Source organism: Rhodnius prolixus, unplaced genomic scaffold (genome assembly GCF_049639745.1).
Source record: "Rhodnius prolixus isolate KJV_2025 unplaced genomic scaffold, Rpr scaffold_10, whole genome shotgun sequence".
In the NCBI taxonomy this organism is placed as follows: Eukaryota; Metazoa; Arthropoda; class Insecta; order Hemiptera; family Reduviidae; genus Rhodnius; species Rhodnius prolixus.
Window position 1 is genome coordinate 25,209,657 of NW_027411615.1, and position 19,798 is coordinate 25,229,454.

The 19,798-nt window shown below is 29.9% G+C and overlaps 1 protein-coding gene and 1 long non-coding RNA gene across 6 annotated transcripts in view; one reads left to right on the forward strand and one right to left on the reverse strand.

The window, feature by feature from the left end:
- Msp300 (Muscle-specific protein 300 kDa) overlaps positions 1 to 19,798 on the reverse strand; it is a 242,910-nt gene that overhangs the window by 211,274 nt on the left and 11,838 nt on the right. The window lies entirely within an intron of this gene.
- Positions 350 to 19,272, forward strand: LOC141456867 (uncharacterized). The gene is made up of 2 exons (XR_012460073.1): positions 350 to 1,763; positions 17,333 to 19,272. It is a non-coding gene; the product is annotated as an uncharacterized lncRNA (long non-coding RNA).

Sequence of the window (19,798 nt, forward strand, 5' to 3'; positions counted from 1 at the left end):
ATTTTCTCTTTAAAAGAATAATATATCAAGAAAATAAAAATGACATTAAGCCAAATGGAAGTTGGGTAAATTGAATCTGAACTATTACACTAAGAATAAGAAGTTCCTAAAGAACTTCACCGAAAATTTATTGTTTGAGACACTTAAAAAAATATATATCTTTAGGGTTTTGTGTGATAATGTAGATCTCAAAAAGGTTTTCAGGAACTGTGACTGCGAGGTTTTCTATATAATTCCATGATGGAACAATTTAACGAATCTTCATATATACCTTCACGATTAGAATTCTCCCAAATCTTAAAATCTCGAATTGTTTTCTAAAAAGAAATCACAGTGAAAGAAATAAAAGAAACTACATCAAGAAAAGTAAATGGCATCGAATTCCGTCTGCCGAAAGTTGATGTAAACAATTAAAAAAAAAAGGTTATACGAAAAAGAATTAAATGAACTCAAAACATTAACAAAAGAAAAATAAGAAACAAATCAAATAAAGGCTCTATTTAATTGAAATAATACTTATAATAAATGAACAAAATAAATGACTTGAAAAATACAAACAAATTACAAAGAAAGGTTTGACGAAAAACTGCTGGAAATATCTGAGACAAATTTGAAAAATGCAATCTCTTGGTTTGCATATATACACTTAATACTGAGAAAATTTCTTGGAACTGTGAGCGTGACTTGGCTTGATGAGTTACTGTCAGAAGTTGTGAAAAAATAGTTCCTCCGACTTGAAACATTGTTTATTGACTAATAAATATCTGGCTGGTAAAGACTATCAAGAGACAAGAGAGTTTAAACATCAAACCATTATGATTAAAAGCAAAAGAAGCTGCTATCCAAGGTAAACGGTAGCCTGGAATATTTGAAACTTTAGAGATATAATTAAAATGAAGGCTTATGGTAAAAGGTAGTGACAGATCTACAGATATTTCTTAAATATAGCAGTTGAGAGTTGTTGAGAGAAGAGAGAATAACTTTTTAATAAAATATCTCTGCATACTTTCTAGCATTTCATAACTTTAGTATCCCCAAACCTAGCAACCATAGCGGAGGACAGCCAGCTATGGTAATTATTTATTATTTATTTTACTTGATATGATAATAATAATAATATCATGGAGCCACCCTAGATTGTGAGGATCCCGATAAGCTGAGGGAATCATTGTTGTCGATGCGCCAAACAAACAAATTATTAACATTTTACAAGTAACAAAAGTTGTGTTTCAGCTTATTTTTTATAAATAATATACCATAAATTTATTCTTTGAATAGAAGTAAAAAAAAAGAATTTTTAACCCGAAGACAAATTATAAATAAAAAAATTTCAACAACAAAACAATCAAAATTTGCCTCTTGTAGTCTTGTCTTTACAGAAACAAAATTCTAAAGTTATTCTAAAAATAACCTTATCTTTTATTTTTTGTTTACACGTTTAATAACAACTCAAGTTGGTTGATTTAAAATCGAATCCAATTAGCCAAGTGATTTATTTAAACATCTCTCCTCCAGATATTTTATAAATAAGTTTTATATTTTAATAAGTTATAACTGGAACCTTGAAACCTTGTTTTTATCCTTTTATACAGAACAAATAAGTGCTGCTCTCTATGTAGAAGTATAATTAGCTCTTTCCCTCATTCATTTTGTTCCATAAATCATTTTTTACGATTAAGAATTTTATATGAGTCTGGACCTTGACTGACAGCTCAGCAGCATCTCTCTCCCTCTATTACACACAACAGTACCCATCTATTGTTGTAAGTATCAAAATATTGTTACTTTATTATTGTACCAAAGAACATTTATTTTTTATCAAAAGAGTTGAAAAGAAATTAATGGAAAAGTTTAGATTTAATCACAGATCACATCCGGAGAACAATTAATTTAAATTAAAAATCTATCTAAACCGCAACATCATGCCGCAAAAACCCATCTATTTTATTGAATGCAATTATATTCTTTAAAGTATTCATTTGTACCATTTATGTATTTACTATTCATTATTGGACAATCGTAATTTCTGCAATTTTCTGTCTGAAAAGTTTGAAATTGAGCTTCCAATGATTTCTGTCTTGAGGTTCACTTGAAAAGGAAGAAATCGTTTATAGAATGGTGTTTGCATAAATCTTAGGCTGTTAGGATTGCGTATTGCGTTGGTACAAAGAACTAAATAATAAAAAAAACACATTATATCAACATAAAACTTAAACCTTTATAAAACATAAAGGTGCCATTTTAGTGTGATCCGACTCTATTATTTAGATTCCCAAAATTGTAGATTAATTAATTCACAATCTGGAATCCTTAGGCTTATTTAAACTATAAGCACTTCTACAAAAAATTTAAATTTGAAGATAAAAGTAAACAGGTTGAACATGGCATTTTAAAAGATGCTGTAAAAGAATAGTATGCTCCCAGGCCAGATTTGTTATTTAAAATGCTGATTACAAAATTAGTAAAACATTCATTCACTTTTGTACTAATAATTTTTCATAAACAAAGTCTGGCGGGAAACTTCAAACGACTTTCTCTTGCTAAAATTTAGCCTTTAACTTTTCGAACTACGAATTTTGAAACTTCTTTAATGCTCACCATCTCACCCTTCTTTGTATTGTCTAAGACTCTGGTGTGGCACTTTAGAAGGAACTCTGTCACCTCCTCTTTCTTAGAAGATTCCTTAATCGAATGTTCATAGAAAGATTATTTAAAATACAAGTGATAGTTCAATATTTTAGAAAATAAATACTTTTCTTCTTCTTCTTTTACAAATGATAGATTGATATGGAAGCAATAACGAAGTTTAAAGATAATCGTTGAAGTTGAAGAAAATCGAGAAATATTCTAAATGTATCAATCAATAGTGCTACTGTCAGTTGAATAGTTTTCCAACTCAGAATTTTTACCAAATTATTTATTCCCTCTTATTAATATCATGACCATGCATTTCACTATTATAGCAATCTAAAGAAAAAATATAGATAATTCTTCAAGACAAATACTTGACGTATTACTCTTAAAAATAGAAATTTACTTCGCCAATCCAATTGGTTTTTTTATTGCATGAAATCAGAGCCTGGACGCTTGAAAATTGAAATTTAAGTAGAGTAGTGGAAGAATTTGTTCATTTCAATATATATGTACCAGCATCAAATTTCTGTTGACACAATCAAAATATTGAAACAACCCAGTTTCTAAGGACGAAATTTGATCATAACATTTACAGCTGTTAAAAACAAAAAAAAAAGACGGAGCAAATAATAAGGTATAAAAATGATTGTAAACATTACAACAGCACACACAGTTTGAAATGTTGGACAGAAAGAGAGAGCGATCTATTGGACATGAGCCAAATCAATGCAACTGATTTATGCTTTTTTTCAGCTGAGTTCGGCTAGCTGCACCAACTGTTCATTAATAAATTTTTATTTTATTTTCGCTAAAAAAAAAAAAAAATACACCTCGTAGGTATACCTAACGTTACCAAACGAGTAAGGAACGAAATCTTAGATAAAAACACCTGCCACAAAAAGCATTAGACATTCATAAAAAGTGAATTCAGTGTTCTAAATTGTCCTTAAAAAAAATCTTCAGATTTTAGTTTTTTAATAATAAAGTACAAATTTACAAAGAATTTCGTTTTTTCTTTTTTGGTAGTTTTAACAATTTTAGTGGGATGTAGCATCAACCTTCTCCAGGTCAACCGACTGATTTCTTCTTGGTGGAAAATTAATCCATTTGGTAACTTTTACTGACAAATGTTCGTTTTTTAAGTTTTCTTTAAATGAGAAAACTAATTTTGACGGAGCGCTATTCTTCTAATTCCGGGAATATAGAGAATAAATTATATTCTATTAAATTATGCCAATATTTCAAGTCATATTATTTAAAAAATATTATAAAAAGCACAATTATGTTACAATAAAAATTATTATGTAATAATAAAAAACATAATTTTGTTAATATTCGAAATATGTACAATAAACTTCGTGCATTCCATGATATCGCCTCTTTTGGAGGGTGGTGCATTTTGGTTATTGTCTTCTGAAAGAACTATGCAAAGGAAGTCTGAAGTAGAAAACTTATGGAAAAAAAAAAACTTAAGTTCATAATTTTTATTATCTAGATTACCTTCACTACTTGCTAAATTACAAGAGGTAGGAGGAACGGTAATTATTCTATTCCAGAATTTCTACTATCAGAAGAGATTAGAGAAATTCATCAAGAGATTTCTTGTTCGTGAAAGGGAAAATTCCTTGTTCAAAGGAAACCCGCTTTAAAAAATTATTATATTAATAAGTTAACAAAAAAAACGCGGCCATCTCATGTGAACAGAACATAATCCATTACTTCAGTTTCGTTGCCCTTTGAAAGACAATAAACCTTAAACATTTCGATCAATTTTTCAAATGATTAATAATTGCAAAACTGTACGATTCAATATTGTATTTTGTAGTGGAAAAAAAAACAACAAATAAAATCAGAACATAAGTAGTGAGAACTTAACATTAAAATTAGATGCGCAATCTAATATCTGGCCTGGTTTTCTAATTTTTTCCTTGGCTGTCAGCCATTTGTTCAACATTTGCTTTTAAGTAAATTTACTTTCTGTGCAGCTCACACATTTATCAAGAAATATTTTATGTAGTTTTTTTCTTAGAAAGGGATAGTGAATCAATGGAGATACCCTTTTTTATTGTTACAATTACTACTAAATTAAACTATATTTCTGGAAATATAATTATGATAATGTGTAAGTTGAAATTTCTGTGGCTAGATCTGTTAAAGATAGTAATAATATTTATTGTTAAAGAAATATTTCTCAAAGAAGGTGCTAACATCGCCCAGTTGGAACGAGGACATTGGGACCAAGGTCACAAGTGCAGATGCTCTATGAGGCCAGCCGAATTAATCATTCTAGTTTTAACTTTTTTTAATTGAAGATCAAGGCAAATAGTGAAGCTAATAGTTTATTAAATTTATGGGGGAAAATCTACATATTCATTTTCCATAATTGGAATTTTCTTTTAAGTCCGCAATCTTTAGAAATTCAGTCCAAAAATGAGCAAGTGTCCAAAAATGAAATAATACTTATATTTTGTATTCGTATATTCTTTAAGGATGGATATCGATTGGTTTATTCAGCCCATTACTGGTTAGCGAACTGTGAGAGGCGCCTAGAACGAGAAAATATAAATACACCGGCCGGCAGCTGGATTCAAAACCGGGATCTCTTGCGTGGGAGTCCAGAAAGCTAATCCCTTCCCTTTTTTAGTCATTGCTGTTCAATAATTTTATATTTCTTATGTGACTGGCGTAAAATTTTTCAAATTTAATTTAAAAAAAATCAAAATTATAAATGTTGAAAATAATAACTACTATAAGGAAGGAATTAGCTCATCATTGTAAGTAATCTGGATCCCTACACGAGATCTTGGATTCCAATGCAGCTGACCAATCTTAGATTTTCTCTTGCAGGAAGCCTAAGCTCAATTTCTGATGATGGACAGAGTTGTCTGTAACAAGAAAACACTATTCAGAAGCCAGCCAAGCAGTGTCCTCCGAGCGCCAATGACTTTAGATCATTACGCGCCCTAATTCAAATTTAAAAAAAAAATAATTACTTTCAGATTTTTCAATTCCGTAATAAACATTTGTTTCATAATTTGAATAAGTAATTCAATTATTTAGCAAGATCTTATTACCAGCTTCAAGGATAAGAATTTATTTGCGAGGAATATAACGGAAATCAATTGGTATATACATATATCATTTTATTTTCTGGGATGCCACGGTGTGCTTTCTGGTCCTTCCTCTTGGAATCTTAAGGGATAAGCCCCATTGATTTCAGCACAATTCAAACTCTCGTTTTTTAAGTAAAGTTCAGTATTATTTGTGCTATTTATTTGTTTGTTTCCTTCTTAAATCTAATGAATAATTCATTTCCCCTCCTGTAAAAGTCCTTCCTAATATTTGCTGTCTGATCAAATCACATTGTTATTAGTTTATTATATTTCAGTTTTATTTTTCAAATAAAAACGTCCTTGAACATTATGATAATTATTTTTTGAAATACGAACCTGCCGATTATATATTCATTGGTATAAATAGAATTTTGTAATTTTATATAGTAGTGTGTATTTTGTAAATTGTGCAATATTTCAAAGACTGAAAGTTTATGTTTCCCAAACTAGTTCTGTTTACCCAGATTAGATGAGTCTTGTGCCTTATTCTTGAAATAGCTTCTCTTTCTAAAAATATTTCTACTCAAAACTGACAACTGTCATAACTCATTACCTAGTCACTAACAACTTTACTCATAACAAGAAAATCTAGAATGGAATTTGAAAATTATACTAAAAATATGTCTTGAGATAATAATTACAATACTAGCATGAAAATAAAAGTTGTGACATTACATTTTTTTCTCTCAATAATGATTCTTTTTTCAATTTAGAGAACATTACTTTGGATAATCTGTACAAGGTGGGGCTTATTAGCTAGCAACCATTGTGCAGATTGGGTCAGGAAGAGGAGGAAACGACCTCTTACTTGTTTTTCAATTTAGTGGTTGCGCTATGAAATCTTTTTGGCTCAAAATAGCCCTCAAAATTTTCTTGCGTCAATTTTACTAATTCATTTTCAATTAAATTGAAACAAATAAGTTAAGTAGTTTGCGTTGAAGCAGTTTTTTTTTAAGGAGATGTTCAGAAATATTCGTTTCAGAGAATCATCAATTTCAAAAATTCATCACCCATGAATATTGTCAACGTGCGATAGTTTTAATAGTTGAAAATTTAGAAGCCATTTTATTTTAGCTTCTGGTTTAGAAACGGCAATAATAATTTCAAAAATAAACATAACAGTATTATAATAAGTAAACGAAAACTTCTCTACCATCGTGACTCATCCTCGAATTGAACATAATCGCTTTGCTTTGATATTCAAATTTAGCTAGGCTGCTTACAGAGTACTAAAAGAGGCTCTCTGATTTAGAATTTTAAATAAAATTTTATCTACAATCATAAAATTGTCTATTTTCAAAAGGATTAAACCTAGGATGCCCAATTAAAATACTTTTATTACACTCTTGTAAAAGTTTTATTTTCTTCGCCAGATCATTGGCTAATCAAGGAATTCTTTTCAAGTTCGAATTTGGAAAATAAATTACCTACAGATTGTGGGAAATAATTCTATATAAAAACTAATTTCTCAAATTAAAGTATAAACTTAAAAAAATTCTTGTTTAAATTATCTGGAGTCAAATGTTATATTAATCAGGTCAAAACGATTACAAATGAATGTTACCCTAATGAAGAAGTATTGGGACTCGAGAGATTGAGGCCCAAGATTTTTGATACCTATAACTTTGTTGCCCGTTAGTGACCCTTGTATTAAACTATTTATGATTAACCCACTGTTAATTCTAATCTAGTTAGAACTAGTTAAACCTAGCAATTTGAACTGTTATAATCATTTATTTCTTTATTTTTCCATAAATAATTTGACGTACAACAATGTACACACAATGAAGATTCATATAAAATGTTAAAAGTTCTTTTTTAATTTCAAATGAATTAATGAAAGTGTTCGTTGAGGAAAACCAACAGAAATAACCAGTTGCAGTTTGATTGAGAAGTGCGGCAACAATGCACAATAAGGCCACGCCATACTACCCAATAACACCTTGAAGTACATAGACCAAGTACATAGAATCCTATCCTTTGTCTAACTAAATGAACAATTCTGGAACTTTCTCTTGGGAAAGAATATATAATAAATCAATGTTAAAGTGATTCTACTTCTCTAGATATAACAATTAACGTCAAGAATTTCGTACTAAATATTTTAGCGGTGTACATAAAGATTTATTACTCTTATGAGAACTGCATGATTCAAGAGGCACATATTCCGTTTTGAGTGATCTTATCACAATTTCCTGTTAGCCAAACAATGTGGAGCCTGAGGTTTCAGGATGTACTTCCAAACTTTCCCTCTTATTATATTTGTCACATGTGTTCAGTTGTTGTAAGATTATAAAATAAAATGAACCTATTGAATCGTATTGCATCTATCACAATGATCAATATTACATAAAAATGCAATAAACATAGAATTCTTTTGCCCTTAAGCTTGAAAGTAAGGCACTGATTGAAACTACAGTTTAATCATAAATTTAATTGATTAATTTTAATCAGAATTTAATCAGCGAAATTAAACGTACTTTTAATCATATAGTAATTAATTAGTGAAATAAACTTCAAATTTAATCTTTAATCAAACTAATTTAATTATGATTAAATCTGAAAATCAAATTGATTTTTTTTTTCTTTCTTGGCCTTACGGTAATTTCACATTAGCCATCATGCAGCGGTTTGTTTTTAGATAGATAGATAGATAAAGTCTTTTATTTAAATATGTACATAAATTTCAAAATTAACAGATCAACTTATTCAATAATTATCAAATAAAGGACATACGCTTGGTACAAAACCATCAGCGGGGGTGCTAGCTAGCAAATACAAAATAAATGTTCTTTGATAATATACCATTTCCAATAAGGATAAATAATAAATAAATAATATGTAAATATACTTAATATATCAATAATAAATTATATATATAAATAAATATTCTTAACTAAATAAGTATGGAAAACATTGTATACGAGTAAATAATATGTATTTTAGTAAATCAATAATAAACTAAAAGAAATACTTTTTATATTAAATAAAATAAATTCTTTATTTTACACAAATAGATTAATTATGTATCTTTTCATATCGTAAGATCCAAGCACGCTTGGTGTAATTCAATAAAGAAATCCAATCACCATTTAGATACTGTATTAATTCTTGTTGGGACAATATAATCTTATTTAAAAACTTCAATCGGAGATCTCTATAAGCAGGGCAAATACAAATGAAGTGAATGATATTTTCTATTTCTTCCCTACTGCATAGCGAACAGACTTGTGATTCATTACTATTGTATCTTTTATAATTTAGATTCAATAGTTCTCCTCTTATTTTAATTATCCAACTAATATTGTCAGTTGTATATTTATCGCAGAAATAGAATGATTCATCACCGAAACTGAAATTTAGATATTTATAAATTATACTAAACTGAGAATTTTGTGCTCTAATTATGCATGCTTCTATATGATTTCTGTGAATTTGTTCTCTTAATAAATTTAACTCCTTCTTACAATCACCTACATTATCAAAATTGATTTTTATTATTGAGCCATTTTCAGAATTTACATTACAAAGATCCTTATACCAATAAATTTGTCTTTTAATTGTCTCTAATGCTACTATCTTAGGGTACCTATAATTTGGCATACTTAGTACTTTTATAATGTAATTATGGTGTAACTGCAATGTATGGATGTACAATGGAGGCATATTTGTTTCCAAGGTGATAATGTAATTTGGGGTGTTCCTAGGCAATCTTAATAACTTTTTAATAAAGTACGTGAATAACTGTTCTCCTTGCCTATAAGACTTTCCACCCCAAACTTGCGCGCCATAGCACATGATTGCACGAGAAACAGCGTTGAACATTTCTAACTTGGCCGAAACAGGAATTTTGCTATTTGCTATAAATGATTTCCAAACGGAATTTAGACCTAGTTTTGCCTTTAATAATTTATCATTTAAATGTTTATTTAAATTTAACTGAGGAGTTATGCGCAATCCAAGATATTTGTAACAATTAACTATTTCTATATTTTCATTACCTAAAGACCAACGCTCTTTATTAGACGGTCTTCCGCCGTTTCGACATACCATTACTTTTGATTTATTTGTGTTAATCTTTAGGTTCCATTTGAGGCAATACTTTTCTAAAACATGAATATTATGTTGTAACTCAACAGGATCCAATGCAATCACCGCTATGTCGTCAGCAAAGGCTAACAATTTAATTTTATTTCGGTTAATATTAATTCCTCCTATAAGATCATCTTCAATATCATTAATAAAAAGAGTAAACAATAAAGGGCTCAACAATGCCCCCTGTTTTACACCCATTGTTGTCTCAAATTTATCAGAATATTCATTTCTATACCATACCAATGCTTCTGTATTCTCGAAAAGTTCCTTTATAATACGCACTATTTTTGTAGAAATTCCGATTTCTTGTAATTTATAGATTAGAGCGTGACGATCCACTCGATCAAAAGCCGCAGAGAGGTCTACAAAAAATATATAAACTTTCTGTCTTTTTTCCGCCAACTTAATATTTATAATATTTGATAAGGTAAATAGATTATCGACAGTGGAATACCCTGGTCTAAAACCCGCCTGAAATTCACTCAAAATGTCATTATCCTGCACCCACTGCGTCAATCTACGCAGTAATAAACCTGAAAAAATTTTCCCAATGGTATTTTCAAATGCAATTCCTCTATAGTTAGTAACAACATTTATATCCCCATTTTTGTGTATTGGATATATCACTGATTTTTTAAATTCCAGTGGTACCAATCCCTTTTCGAAAATATTATTAAAATAGCTCAAAAGGATTTCATGGAAATTTTCAGGCGCATATTTATAAAACTCATATGGAATTTGGTCAGTCCCCGGTGCTTTATTTGTTTTAGAGTTATCTAATACTACTTTTAATTCAGACATTGTGAACGGTTTATCCAGAAATTCATTTATCACAAAGGGTGAAGCATAAGAAATACGGGCAGTCAGTAGCGGCGGATTATAGAGAGCCCTGAAGTAATTTATCCATTCTATTAAATCTATATCCCCTCCAACTATAAATACCTTATTCTTTAAATTATTCACTAAATCCCAAAACCCTTTGGTATCCTTAATAGTTTTAAACTGATTTACTAAATCTGTGTAATAATCCTTTCTCTTTTGATCACATAGAGCTTTATAATCTTTGTTTGTTTTTATGTAGTGGGTGGTTATGTAATCTGTTAGTATTTATAGTTTTAAAGTCACTGTCCGTGTGGTTGCGAGAGAATCATATTTTAATTTTATTTGTCCTTATTTAGTTATACAAGTCTGGGTAAATGTTTGGATAAGTCAGCGTAGTATTTAATTGGCCACAAGTGGGCAGTTCGTCTAGCAGATCCCTACCGTTTTTGTTCTTGCTGCAGGCCAAGATAATGTGATTTGCTTCGGCTGTCGATTCCCTGTACACAGGAGCACATGGAATTTATTTCTATGCCGATACGTGCCAAATGAGGAGGTGAGTAATTGGGATTGAATCTCAGTCTGCTCATGGTGCAGTAAAATCCTCTGTAATTGAACTTTAATTTTAATCACCGAATTAATTTAATTTCAATCGTTAATCAACACAAGGTTCGGACCACGTTTTGGCGAGGCCACCTTTTTTAGTATCTCCAACAAAAACGTTTTCGATTAATTTTTTCAGTCTTGGATTTCACAAGCAATCACTAAACCAAAATAGGTCCACCCCTACACTCACATTTAACCGTATTGGTGACGGCTCAGTACTCTAAAAAAGGTCACTAATTTCAACTCTAAGCAACTCTTTTCAAGTAGTCAATTGAGAGTAATGGGTTTTTAAAAAGGAATCAATTTTAAGTAAAAGAATGGAAACTTTACTTCGCTGTATTTCTTGGAACAAATCTCCTTTACTCTCTTTCTACTCATTTAAAGCCCCGGCCAGTTTGGCTTATAATTAAAATATTTATTTAATATTAAGATATTTTTATATCTAGGTTAGATTTGCATATATATTTCAATATTTACTGGAAATGATATGAAAGCGAACGTTTATTTTGTTTAAAAGTTTCAAGGATTTGGTTTGTGTTTAATTTAGCACTAACTAGTCGAAATTTTACCATTTATTACTATCTAAGAAATTATTCTCGAATACTTTTAATTAATTCTTAATTGACTCTAGGCTTAAAAAAATGTTTTTTACACTGTTAATTGTTTTCAAAGTTTGGATTGAACTGATTACCTTGAACTTATTTTAAAGAGGAGGATTCTTCAAGGTGGAATTCGGCATTAACTAAATTCACGCTTGATGAAGATCGAAATTGGATAGAAGTGATTCAAGCTAGATATGATCTCATTTTAAATCTATTTAACTGATCACTAGTTCAAGAATCGGTGAAATCCCAAGCCCGGCGCAAGCAACCCATGTACGTATTACGGCAGCTAATGTTGATCAGTAACTCTAAAAATAGCTTTAGTTTGAGTCTTGTAGCTTGTAGGATGATTCTAAGTGACAAAGCAATTACAGATTTCAAGCCCCCATGCATAGCTTCTACATGAGTTTCAGAAATATTAACTCAATCCCGTACTTCTTTTTGGCGTTTGCGGATAACCTGGTGGTACTAGAAAATAATGACCGAGACCACACAACGTTGATCAACACAGAAAAGACGAAGATTATTTGAATAGGAAAGAAGCCGCATGGAATTACAAGGGTGATTAGAATAGGAGAAGAAAAATGAACCAGGTCAAGTAATTCAAATACTTAGAAGCGAGGATGGATGTGTGGATGAAGAGATTAAAGGAAAAAAACGCGTGCCACAGGTTGGATGTTTAGCATGGTCAAAAAGGGCTTCCTCAGTAACAGAGAAGGGACAGCGTTCAAAGATGTTGGTCTAAAGGTCGACATTTCTTCCCGTACTTACATACTCATCTGGAGTACTGGACATTGACTAAGAAACACAAAATACAGGCAACCGAGATGAGTTATCTGAATTCTTATACTACTGACAATTTTTTTAAAAAAGTTCTAAGTTACATTAAAATTTGTATACAAATTTAATCGCTCCTAATATTATCTAACTTCCACTTTTCTTATGAGAAATATGGCGAGTAGTAATTCGTAATTTTCTCCTTGATTCCTTCCTAATTTTTTTTATCCAGATTTTAAAATTCAGGTTGCAAATTTAAAGATTTCCTTGGTACTAGTTACTGATTTCCTTGCAAAAAATAAATGACCCCAGGATTGTGTTCTTGTGATTAGAAATATTTAGAATTATGCTTTTTTGAGTTACGGGAAAACTTGGGTCTTAACTTCTCAATCAAATCATAAAATAAATTAATCTCTCTCTCACGAAATAACAAAAAATAAAATTATTAAAAAAGTGGCTTACTAAAATAGACGGAGAAAACTAATCTCTCCTCAGAAATCCTGGACGCTTCTTTTAAGCGGCTAAAAGTGTTTTAAAATAAGTAATCCGTAGCAGTCCATAATACTGATTGGTTATACTGATGCAATTTAAGGGATAAAAAATAAATACAAGTACATATGAAAAAGAAAAAAAACATTTACAGGTTAACGACCGTCAACCTAGTCCAGAATATATCAAGAAGAGTGTCTGTAATAATTATAAATTCTGGCGCCCTAAAGATGAAGTGAGAGAGACAGTAAACTAGATGACAAATATAGGCAGGAGGAAGCTAGTTTATTAGTATTTCTTTTTATCTGGTTCTCTTTCTATCGAACAATTTCTTCAGCGACACCCGCCGATAACTGTACACATTGATCTGCTGAGGGTGTTTAGAATTGGACGAGTGTATGTTTAAATTCATCTTGGAGGTATCAGTTTTGTACATCGGAAATAGTTGTAACCCATCTTTTTTTCTTCCTACTTGAAGAGAAAGTTATTATTTACCATATTAGAGTTTCTGAATTCCTCCACAAAGTCGAGATATATTTTGATTCTTTCCTTCGACCCTTAAAGAAAGTGAGATGATTAATGTGATAGAAGAGTTAAATATGTTAAAGAAAACAATGCTGCTGCAATATTTCTGTAATTTTTTAAGTTTTTTAGAGCCACAAAGGAATGGATATATCAATAAGAAGTCCTGTTTTTACACACCATTTACAGGAAACAGCTCAATTTTACTTGTTTTGCTAGCAAATGAATGTTTACTAAAAAAAGATAAATAGCATTTATTTTATCATATCACAGTTTGTTAAGTTTATGTCTTATTTTTTAAAACAAAATTACGGCTAATAATAAAGAAGGAGACGAGAGGTTCGACCCGCTCACACACACACTATATATATATATATATATATATGTCCTGTATATATAGAAAGTCAAAAATAAACTTAACAGACACTTGTTTCGTTTTATTTTGAAACTATGCATTTAAAAGCTAAGGCGTGGGATGAAGGTAAGATTAATCGGCACGCTAAATGTGTTCCAGTAAAAGAACTAACTGTTTGGATCATCTAAGAAATAGTTTGCTTTCTTACTAATTAAAACATAAAGGAGAATCAATTCTGGTAGATGCATTAAAGAGTTATTAAATAGGGCATTAGCTAGTTTTATGCATCACTTAGTTTTAGTAAAATTTGTCAAGTAAAAACTGTAAATGGTTTTGAAATGCTAATGCTCTCTAGCGGAAATCTTTAATAACTAGACCTTCTAAAATAAAAAACTCAAGTGAACTTCAAACAAATAAATTTATTAATTTAAAAAAATCAAATCAATTAATTAAGTTCTTAAGGTGCAACTAATATTTTAAATATTAAAGAGATATAGATCCTAATCTTTATCAATTTATTTTTGAACTTTTACTAATGAGAAATCTGAAAAGTAGTTAGATGTCCCGAAGTTGACAATCATTAATTAAAATTAATATTTCATTACTGTACTTCCAATTATTATATTTGCAATTACTATATGTACTATCATTTTCAATTAGTTACTTAGTTATAACAGTAACATACAATTTATTTATATACATTATATATAATGTATATACAAAGTTACAGAAAATTCTAATTCATGTAATGGATGTGCTTTTGGAGAAATCAGTTAAGGATATTAGGTTGGAAAAGCCAGATGATAGAGGACCTTAGGTTGTATCGGCTTGTGGATATTGTTCGAATTTAAAGAAATTTCGACTTTGGAGTGGCTTATTAATATAAATCTTATTAATATAATCACAAAAAAGTTCAAATTAGTTACTTCTAATCGATAGCACCATGCTACCCTGTAACAAGTGTGACATTTAACAAAAATCTCCTTCCCAAAAATCGTTATAAGTATAGTTCAAGAATGAATAGTATATCAGTGCCTACGATTTGCTGTAATATCGGATCTTATTTAAGGAATCATTTGAATGCTTTTCCTGGATTTCTTTATCTTACTTTTGATGAAAGAATATATAACTTAAAATGGAAAGATAAGGTTAAACTGAAACCAGTTTTTTAGAACAAGTTGATGTTGAAGAATATTCAACCAATGCTGTTCTTCTAGCTAAGGAAGCAAATTTGAAGATTTCAGAGAATGAGAAAGTTGATAAGTTGGCAAAATTATTATTACCCATTCTTTGTCCTAAACCTTTTGACAAAATATAAATAATGAATATTTAAATCTCCGCAAGTTTTGATTTTACTGTTTATAAATACGTATCGTTACATTATTAGCGCCAAGAGTAATTTGGAAATTATCCAAAATTTAATTGATAATGAAAGTGAATAATTTTGTAACTATTACGCAATGTGTAATCTAAATAATTAGGAGCAAGTTTTATTTAGATAAAATCTATCTACAAATTCTAAGCTCGAAACTGTGAGTACAAAGTTGTAAAGATAGTAGATCCCAGATAGTAGGACTATGAAGTGAAATGTTTTCCTTATGTACTGAAATTAAAACATTGTTTATGTTTTACATTTCGAATTTAATAGTAAGTTGAAGAACTTTTTTTGTATTATTTTATTTGAAAAATACAATGTAATGGGTAAATGCAGTAAGTAAATATGATTATTATAAGCCAATAGTAAAGCGTAGGTTTTACATTAGAAAAACGAGGTCGCAGGACCATTAATGTCATAAAAGTTCTTTTAGCTCACCTGAGTGGGTCTCAGTACAGAGAGTCACACTAAAGTTTTATAGTGAGCAGGAAATACAATATGAAATGTTTTGAATAATGAAATAGCATGGATGGAGACAAAGGAAATGTAGAGATCATTGTGAAAATAAGACTGGGTACATAAAATGAACAATCTGTGATATAAAGTAGTTTTTTAGATGGATGGTTTGAATTCGTTTCTGATAACAACGCTTTGCTATCCCAAACAGGTATCCTGACTTGATTTAATTGTATGATTGGTTTCATCAAAATAATAATACATTTTTGTTATTACATTAAACTGACTAAGTCCATAATTCTGCTTGCATTTCGGCCTGTATTCAGAAGATATTAAGAAAAGTGATTGTGGTACTGGGTTCGATTCCCGATCTTAGGCCTTGGATTTTATTTAATGGTTAATAAAAGAAATTTACAGTAAAGTGTGCTTGCTAGTCGCCTCCGTCCACGACACCTAATTGGTAGTTGGACGTTAAGCCCCGCATGAAAAAATAGGCGATTACTTTACTTTACTTTTTTTTATTAAGAAAAGTGTTTATCCTTCCTTTCTATTATACATACATAATATGTATCCACACTCCAACAGTTTCAGCAAACTCTTTGCTCTCTTTTGTCTAGAAGATTTGAATGAATGCTGAATTTTATGTTTTTAAACAATATTTAATATCTACCATTCTAAGGAAATGGAAGCAGTCCTGTACTCGCGTACAGTGGTACATCCACTAAAAATTAGTAGGCTTAAATTTCTTTCTAAACAAATTAATGCCCTTTCTCCTGCTCTAAAGTAATAATTAGCATTTTGATTAATAATTAAAATCTTGAGGCCAAGAAATTCCACTCCGAATATTAGAAATTTAAATCTCTTCATTCTATCAATAGAAGAAATTTATTTTTGGATTATGATAAGTTATGAATATTTTTAGAGAGGAGAATTCATAAAAATACAACTGATGCATGAAGTGTACAGTGTGTGGGCAGAAAATGCCTGTCATGTCCAAATCCCAGTACAAAATTAAATAAGATTCTTCATAAATTAAATGTTTATCAAAGAAAAGTGAATTCTATTCTAAAACGGATGGAATTATATTTACTTTAAAAAAATGGAATCTTACTTCTTGATTTATAAAGCTTACCTACTTATTTAGAAATTTAAAACTAATTTTTGATTTGTTAGTAGTGAATTCAGTTTGGCAATAGTAATTACCAAAATAAGCGCAATTCAACGATCTAAGAACAGAATTTTTTTTCAAAAATAAAAAAAGCACAATTTTTCAGTTATTAAGGTACACGCTACAAAATAAGTGTGATCGTACCTCAGCAAAAGAAAGTAATCATAAGATTCATGAAAAAGAAATCACTCCTAGCATGCGTGACTTAAGTTATATGTTAACGAATGCAGCCAGCGGTTCACGGTGCACTATTACTCTTAAACACATAATTAAAAGACATTGTGAAACATTTATTATTTATGCTTTTTACCGTTTTCACAGCCGACTTATCACAATGAAATCATCTGCTTCCGTGAATATGACGGCAACAACTTAATCAAGAAACAAGGCATTTCCTACAGCTTATCATTTTGATCAGAATGATTGACGGTTATTAGATGGAGTCAACTCAGCCAACGGGAAGTCTCAAGTAGTTTGTCACTAGCAAGAAAAAGTAAAATAAGATAATACTTGGCAAACGATACAAGAGTATCTTTTTTAGTGAACAGTCCTTCGATGATGAAGTAATTGAAGACTAGTGAGTTATTTTGATTTTTTTTACAGAAACAAGTATGCGCATTGCATTAGCAAATATAAAAATTTATACTGTTAATAAAAAGCGTTTACTCAATAATTTATTTTTACTTTAGCGAGGGCTTGATCATACACATTAGGCCGGCTTATTTTGGAAGCAGAAGTTCAGAAAAAGGCCAAAAGTGTGAAAATATTGCTAGTTTTGCTAGAAATTCCTTAATTTCTACTTCCACAATACTATTCGTATGCCAGGGCTTGATCATACACATTAAGTCGACTTGTTTTGGAAGCAAAAGTTCAGAAAAAGGCCAAAAGTGTGAAAATATTGCTAGTTTTGCTAGAAATTCCTTAATTTCTACTTCCACAATACTATTCGTATGCCAGGGCTTGATCATACACATTAGGTCGACTTGTTTTGGAAGCAAAAGTTCAGAAAAAGGCCAAAAGTCTACAATCTTTGCCAGTCCTACTAGAATTTTCTTTAGCCGTTTTTTTGGGGATTGGACAGAAAGCCTATTAACTGTACCCAAAGCATTTTTTAAGGCACATTATCTGTATGGACTACTCAGAGATTAATCTAAAACAGAGTTAGGACATTTTTGATATCCATACCGATAACTATTTCAACAGCAAATACAAACAAAATTTCATAAGCTATCTCCATTTACCATCCCCATAAACATTCAATTTCGTATATCAGTCTATACATGTAGAAGAAGAATTAGAAATGCGTTATTGCATGTTTTTTCCCCTCTATTTTTCATAATTTTCTCAAAAACAGTGGATAAACTACAAAAATACTATAAGAAACTATAAGAATAGAATTCAAAGCGAATTCTCGACATAAAAAATCCATAGAAAGCTTGGGTAGAGAATAGTTTGCAAAAAGATCTTCAAGGTAAAATACCATTTTGCCTTTTTCATACATACCACATAAATAGTTTATAAACTTTTCTCAAGTTAACTAAGTTACTCATATAGATTTCTGAAATGATTTGCGTAAGATCTGTGAATGAGAATTAAATGAATTTGTATGTGCAATGGGATGGGATTGACTCAAATATTTTTGTAATAAAATGAGAGAGTCACTGACACTTTTTAATGTAAACAATGGTTGTACAATAATTTGTCTTTTTAATTATTGCATAAAATGTATCATTATTTTATTTCAAAAAAAGTTTGTTTTTTATTTTTAAAATGTAATCAAACAAAATGTAGAATAAAATAACATTTAAAAAACTGGTTGTTGAAATAAAAATTAATAAAAATAAATTTTGGCAAAATGACAACAGCCAAACCTAACTGATGGCGCTACTATTACGAATTTATTTATTTTGTCTTTTTCAATGTATTTTCATTTCATTTTAAAAGTTACAGCAATATCAGAAATGTTAATAGAATATCGTAAAACAGAACACTGATTTTTTTGTCATGTTAACAAGATGTTTTTTTAATTTTTAAATCTAATGTTAAACATTAAATAAATCGTTGAATATGTTTTTGAAGAAATTCTTCTAAATTAATCGTATTTAGATAGTTTGAGAGAATATTTATACCCCGATTTTCACGGCGATAGTTTCCACAGAACTTCGACTTTTTTTTTAATGAAAAATAATGTACATTAAAAACTGAATTCCCAACAAATGTAAATATTATTCAAGAATAAAAATATTATTCATTCATCTAATGATAGTTTTGTGTAGTATAGTAGGTATAGTTTACAGCATGCTTACAAAGCAGTATAATTCATTTTATAGAGGTGCTTATTATAAAAAAAAAAAAGTAGACCTCCAAAAATTGAACTATTCAAGATAGATCAATGCAAAGAAACAATTATTTTTCTAGCCACATGTTTTCTATCAACTCTCCATAAACCAGAAGTGTAATTCATTCTTAGCATATTTCCCTCATTACTACAAATCGTCGAGCATTTCTTTCTCTTCAGCAATGATGTTCTTCAATATTAATTAACTGCAAAAATAAAATTGTATTTGTAGAATTGATAAGGGCTTTTAGTGCTCTAGAATTCCCCCGCCCCTCCAACCAGGTGAAGTAAATAAACTGTTTTTGATAGATAACAACTGCCAATTTCTTGTTTCAGTTAAAATAAACCATTACTATGTGTTGCCGCACATTTTTCAATCTTGTTAGTTAAAAGCAGCTAATGCTTTAATAAGCCTTAATACTTTTTCTTGATCAATCTCACTTTGTTTG